The sequence below is a fragment of the Pinus tabuliformis genome, chromosome 1_2, assembly GCF_031772625.1.
Source record: "Pinus tabuliformis cultivar Carrire ecotype Pingquan chromosome 1_2, CPIR1, whole genome shotgun sequence".
Classification (NCBI taxonomy): domain Eukaryota; kingdom Viridiplantae; phylum Streptophyta; class Pinopsida; order Pinales; family Pinaceae; genus Pinus; species Pinus tabuliformis.
Genome location: NC_142298.1, coordinates 31,353,323 through 31,360,160, shown reverse-complemented (window position 1 = coordinate 31,360,160; position 6,838 = coordinate 31,353,323). Strand labels below are relative to the sequence as shown.

The 6,838-nt window shown below is 36.4% G+C and overlaps 1 long non-coding RNA gene and 1 pseudogene across 1 annotated transcript; both read left to right on the top strand.

Moving 5' to 3' along the window:
• The first annotated feature begins 815 nt into the window (after nt 1-815).
• Nucleotides 816-1,227, top strand: LOC149204257 (uncharacterized). Its single transcript, XR_016251758.1, has 3 exons — nt 816-879; nt 1,018-1,086; nt 1,194-1,227. It is a non-coding gene; the product is annotated as an uncharacterized LOC149204257 (long non-coding RNA).
• Nucleotides 1,228-2,575: 1,348 nt separating this feature from the next.
• Nucleotides 2,576-6,529, top strand: LOC149204256 (glutamate dehydrogenase 1-like; annotated as a pseudogene).
• The last annotated feature ends 309 nt before the right edge of the window (nt 6,530-6,838 follow it).

The following is a 6,838-nucleotide window of genomic DNA, read 5'->3' as shown; positions in this document are numbered from 1 at the left end:
TAGGTATGTCAAAAACACTGATAATCATCAACCTAAGTGACTCTTGATTAAAAGTTAATTGCAACTAGAGTAAATCCTAGTATAATAGAAACTGAATATCAAATTACAATTCTCATAATATGAGGCATAAAATCTATTGTTCACCATTACCATGTTAGCAAAGCGAGAACAGAACGGGTCCCAGAACGATCACAGAGCTGGGACATGAGACAGATCAGAGGATGGGACATTAGAGAGATAAGGCAGTGGCTGCTACACAAATCTTTCTGGGCTAGGTTGACAGAGCCTGAAGGTAATCACAGTCACAACAGTGAAAAGGGAACAACGACGCTAAGATCGTAAGTTCAAGAGGGATTTATGTCTCTTGTGACAAATGCTTGGTCCACAAAAGCACAGCTTGCAGCAGTTGGTTCTTGCTGTTTAGTTGGTCTTGTGTACGAGAAGAAACTTTACGTTGCTAACATGTGGCCATGTTTCTTTGTGCATGCTTCTAACCGGCATATTCACTTTACTAATAATTTTAATGAACTTCAATTTATGTTTAAATATAATAAATTACTTGGTTGAAAAATAACACGGTTAATAGACGGCCAATTAATTCTTGTCTTCTTGATACAAACAGCTCACATATTGTCTTCTGAATGATCTGAAGAAATTTGACGGGAAATGCCTTTTCGATTTAGGTCATCCTCTGCTGAATCGTGTAACTGAGAGTTTCGTGAAAGCTCCAGGGGTGAGTCCTAATTAAAGCCAACACTTATTCTTTAAAAGCTCTGTATCTATATGCTTTGTTCTTACCAGAGAGTTGAAAGTGACTTTAATGGCAGATTGGAGCAGTGCAGGCTGTATCCAGGGATTCTTATTGCACAGCAGCTGAAGGTCCTATCACTCTCTATCTATCTCCGTGATTTTTAAAAACGAGACAAGTTTGATATGTTATAGTTGTTCAACAAACGGATTTGTTAGGAGAATTTGATGAAAACTCGGTGGTTTGTATGTTGGCTATTTTGAATGCAGGGTTTGAGAAGAAAAATACTCCAGAAATTGGTAGGCAGAGAAGGCAAACCCGTTTTCCTAATTTGGAAGGTGAGCATGAAAAATGCTATTTGAATTCTTAAATAAGAGAAGGTTCCATAGTTTGCTGAATTTCTACATGACAAAAAGTAACATTAGCGTTGTGGCATCCATCACAGGAGAGACATACAAGAAGTCTTTGGAGACTCTGGTACAGTTTCTCTCTCTATGATTATGCTTCCTAAACAAATTGCGAATATTTATGTTATGAGATGCTAAGCCAGGAATCCAACACAATCAAACCGTGTAGGGGTTGATTAATATTCATGTTCCAGCACCACGCAAATTGAACAATACTTCTCTTGAAGTCTGATCGTATTGGATAACACTTTCATAGATTGAGGTGATCTTAATAGGATAACATATTTTTGTTTACATCTTGGAGAGACCCAGTAGGAGATATTAGGATGTAAGCAAAGTCACAATTGGGTATTTTTGATATTTGTAAATTTTTTTGTCTTCTAGCCAAGAATCCTATAAACACCGTTCTCGGCCCTATCTACTAAACGTGGCCTCCATATCAGGGGACTTTCTCCACATATTGACCTTCCAAGTTCCCATATTACTAGCAATAGGATTACAATGTTGACAGACAATAGAACTATTTAATGGAGTAAAAAATTACATAAAAATCTGCTCAAAAATATCTATTTAAAGCTTAGCAGTGAAGTTCTAAAACTTCCCCAATCTAAGGGCAGAGACACAAACAAACATCTCACGTCACAGGGCTCAACCAGCATATGGTTGAACATAAATGGTCTTTTGGATTTGTACTTTTTCAACCTCTTCAATTGCTTGGTATGGTAATAGAAAATCTGTTTGTGGTCATGTGCCTTGTACCTTATTTCATAACAAGTTCACATCACAGGGCTCAAGCAACCACGCATATGGCATATGGTTGAAGATGCTCTGTGGGATTCGTACTTTTCCAAGGTCTTTTTTCAATTGATTAGTACGATAATTTGTAATCTTCTTGTGCCTATATGCCTTGTGTTGTTTTCATAATTGAATTCCTAGCACATAGTCCAACCTTTCTAAAGGGAAAAGACAACAAACTTACATCACATGGCTGAAGCAGCTTTATATTGTTATGCATAGATGTTCTTTTGGATTTTTTACTTTTTCAACCACTTGTTTTAATGGCTTGGTATGATAATCTGTTATTTTTTTGTTCACATTTGCCTTGTGTCTTATTCTCATAAGTGAAATTCTAAAACACCCTTAGTCCAACTCTTTTAGTCCAGGAAAAATACGACAAACAACCAGCTCACATCACAATGGTTGAGCATAGATGCTCTTTTGGATCTGTACTTTTCTCAACCTCTTGTTTCAATTGCTTGGTATGATAATATATAATCTGTTTGTGCCTATATTTCTTATGCCTGTTTTTCACAATTGAAGTTCTCAAACATCATAAATTCATGGGTTGAGTCTTTTTCTGGGTCTAGCATATGCTCTGCGGTGTCATTATCCCCCATTGCTTGTATTTTCAGAAAGTAGCATGGTAAGCATTGATCATTTTGAGGTGAATTTTTGTCACTGTAATTCCAAGGTAGATTCATTTTGTGCGATTGATTGACGTAAGGTGCTAACAATTCTAAAAATTGCCACTATCTTCAATACTAAGATGATGTCCACAATTTTGATTAATATAACCTTCCTGAACGTTGATGCAAGTTAAATTAGGTTAGCTTCACATAAAGGTCATGGAAGAAGCCCCAAGTCAAATTTATGTTGGGGTAGTGTAGGATGAATGGTGAGGAAATGGATTGCTCTGTGTAGTTCAACAGTACTGGGGTATAGAGACCTATGGTATAGAGACCTGTTATTTTCCAATTCTGGGGTGAACATAAAGCAGGAAGAGGGTTTGCTAGCCTTTAACAGTGCTGAGAACATTGTTCAGATGTAGTGTATTTAAAACCACCATGTGAAGAAATATGGATGCATTTTAGGGTATACATTAAATTTGAATGCTGCTCAAACCACGGGTTAACTCTATGGCCTGGACTTTGTCTGATATCTTTGGTTTACTCATCTCTCATAAGATCAAGGGAATTTGCAATTCATCTAAATCCATGGTCTTCATCGGGCATAAAATATTTCTTCTTTAGCTCTGTAGGAGTGGGTTTGATCTGGTAGTTCATGGCTATATGTGCCACTGCCAATTGGTAGTTACAGGACTCCGATTGCTGTATCAGTTGCAGATGCAACATAGCATAAACAATAGTTGAAATAGTTTGGCTGAGGAGCTCAAGCTTAATGTGTTTCCTTTGGTTCATATCTTCTCTAAATATCCCTTTTAGAACGAACTTTTCAACTTTGTAGTTGAATTTCTTATCTATTAGTGCGTGGTCTTAACAAATTATCCATAGAAATTTAGATCTTAGTTCTGTATTGTGGGTACATTTGTTGTGGTTGAGGTCCATATAGAGTAGTCCATGTAAGTGTTGCAACTCATCGATTGAACTTATGATCCCTCAGTGTGATAAGTACAATCATAAGCTATACTTGCCGGGATGCTACATGCTTCTTTTGTTAACACATAGAATCTGTCCTTTCTTTCATTAACTGAAGAGATTTGTATTATGTGAATTGCATTCTCCATGTCTCTGTTTTTTATTGCTTGAAATTCTGGACTCTACATCTCCTATCAAGGAATTTTTTGTTGTTTCATCTTAGCTCATTTTCTTGCTTTTGGCATTTTGAGGGTTTTTAAAGGGATTATTTTGACTGATTTTCTCATTTGTAAACTGGACCTCAGGTTGAGTGCACCCTTCCTAAAGATGATGGAACTTTAGCCTCATATATAGGCTTTAGGGTGCAACATGACAATGCACGGTGACCCATGAAGGGAGGGATACGCTACCATCCAGAGGTGAGTTTATGATCGCTGATATGTAGTAACTGCTAACGATTGGCAATATCTGCATGCAAGATCTTTTATGTCCTATTAAGGCAACTACATCTATGCTGAGTTACTTGATGTTACATCTATCTCTAGTTTGATGTTTTGGAAACATATATGGCTGTTGCAGATGCAACATAGCATAAACAATAGTTGAAATGGTTTGGCTGAGGAGCTCAAGCTTAATGTGTTTCCTTTGGTTCATATCTTCTCTAAATATCCCTTTCAGAACGAACTTTTCAACTTTGTAGTTGAATTTCTTATCTATTAGTGCGTGGTCTTAACAAATTATCCATAGAAATTTAGATCTTAGTTTTGTATTGTGGGTACATTTGTTGTGGTTGAGGTCCATATACAGTAGTCCATGTAAGTGTTGCAACTCATCGATTGAACTTCTGATCCCTCAGTGTGATAAGTAAAATCATAAGCTATACTTGTCGGGATGCTACACCCTTCTTTTGTTAACACATAGAATCTGTCCTTTCTTTCATTAACTAAAGAGATTTGTATTATGTGAATTGCATTCTCCATGTCTCTGTTTTTTATTGCTTGAAATTCTGGACTCTACATCTCCTATCAAGGAATTTTTTGTTGTTTCATCTTAGCTCATTTTCTTGCTTTTGGCATTTTGAGGGTTTTTAAAGGGATTATTTTGACTGCTTTTCTCATTTGTAATCTGGACCTCAGGTTGAGTGCACCATTCCTAAAGATGATGGAACTTTAGCCTCATATGTAGGCTTTAGGGTGCAACATGACAATGCACGGGCAACTACATCTATGGTTGAGTTACTTGATGTTACATCTATCTCTAGTTTGATGTTTTGGAAACATATATGGCTATGTGTGCACTGAAATTGCTATAATGGAAACCTAATATGGCTTTCTTCTTGTTTAATATCGAGCAATATGGGAAGTATAAAGCACAAGGAAAGTTATGAATCTTACTTCCTTTTTAAGTTAGTAGTACTTTGAGCTATTAACATAACCCTTTTTGCAATTCATCCAGTTTGCAACAATCATTTCAGAGAATGCTATAAATAATCTATTTATCGCTGGGGTATGCAGGTTGACCCAGATGAGGTAAATGCCTTAGCACAACTAATGACATGGAAGACTGTTGTAGCTAACATACCATATGGGGGAGCAAAGGGTGGTATTGGTTGCGACCCGCGGAGTTTAAGTTTCAGTGAGTTAGAAAGGCTTACTCGTGTCTTTACTCAGAAGATCCATGATTTTATTGGAGTCCACATAGATGTTCCAGCACTTGACATGGGAACTAATTCACAGGTCTTTTCCATTATTCCTATTCAAAGAGTTAGATTTATTAGCTCTGAGATTTAATACATATTTCTTCAATATCCACTATGCTTACATGGTTGATGTGAACAGGCAATGGCCTGGATATTAGACGAGTATTCAAAATTCCACGGATACTCACCTGCAATTGTTACTGGAAAACCTGTTGTAAGTATATAAATATTTATTTCAAAAGACCTCACCAACCTCTTGAGTGTATAATTTACATATATTTTTTGTGTTAGAAAGATTCTTTTGTGATGGATAGGATATAGGTGGATCCCTTGGCAGGGATGGTGCAACTGGTAGAGGTGTTATGTTTGCAACAGAAGCTTTATTAGCTGAGTATGGTAAAAGCATCTCAGGTCAACGTTTTGTAATCCAGGTAGATTGTTTTTCTCTTCAGCCTTTACTGTGAATGTAAGTCTAGCCGCATAAAAAAAACACCATCTTGCTTGCCTTTCTTTGAATTTACTAGTTGCACTAATTGCATCAAAGAAACTCATTACCATGCTTTTGCTTTACTCAAAGGATATCTATGGACACTAAATGAAATGAAATTGGCTGCATAAATATGGCAATGAACCATTACAGACTGAAATATATTCTTGAACCAAAACCTCTCTGACCTTTTCAGGGTTTTGGAAATTTCAGTTCCTGGGCAGCTGAACTTATCCATGAAAAGGGTGGAAAGATTGTAGCAGTTAGTGACATTTCAGGAGCTATAAAGAACAACAATGGCCTTGACATTCCAGCTTTAATGAAGCACACAAAGAGTAATGGTGTTGTTAAAAGATTTGAAGCAACAGATTCAATTGATCCCAAAACTCTCTTGCTTGAAGACTGTGACGTGCTCATCCCTGCTGCTTTAGGTGGTGTTCTGAACAGGTCAGTATCCATCCAATTTAAGTTTCACAAGACCATCTGGCATTTGGAAGTTGACAGGGATTTGAAAGTACTTTTTAATTCAATTGACAAAACACTGCATTGCATAGGCTACTTTGTTGAGATTTAGTTTTGATACATATATTCCATAATCACTGTTATTACAAAGTTGGAGATGCTAATTTAGTAATTTGATTGCTACTGTTACTTTTGTTCTTATATAATAAGGTTGGAAATGACTTCGTTGTTACCTTGCATCGGCTTCTTATTTCAGGTGTTCTTTATGTTGTTGCATTGTTTGCAGAGTTTCAGCTCAGCTTTTATGTCTTGGACCTTACAAAGAAGTTCACATATCTTCATTTGAAGTAAATGTTTATAGATACATACCAATTTTATTTAGCTGGCATGAAAGCCTTAAATCTGTAAAACAAGATTAATTCTTAGTAATGAATTTGCTGAAACTATTGAGTGCATAATTCAAATGTATACAAAAATTTCACCACTATTAACAAATCCACAATGGCTATGAATGGGTCACATATTTACCACTAATTACAAATCTAGTACCACCAATATTCTCCTGAATCACCAGGGCCTGTTTCAAAAGTCCCTTAAACTATAAATCCTCATTCGTAATATCCCAGGGTATGACTCATATGCTATAAAAATGAATTGGCT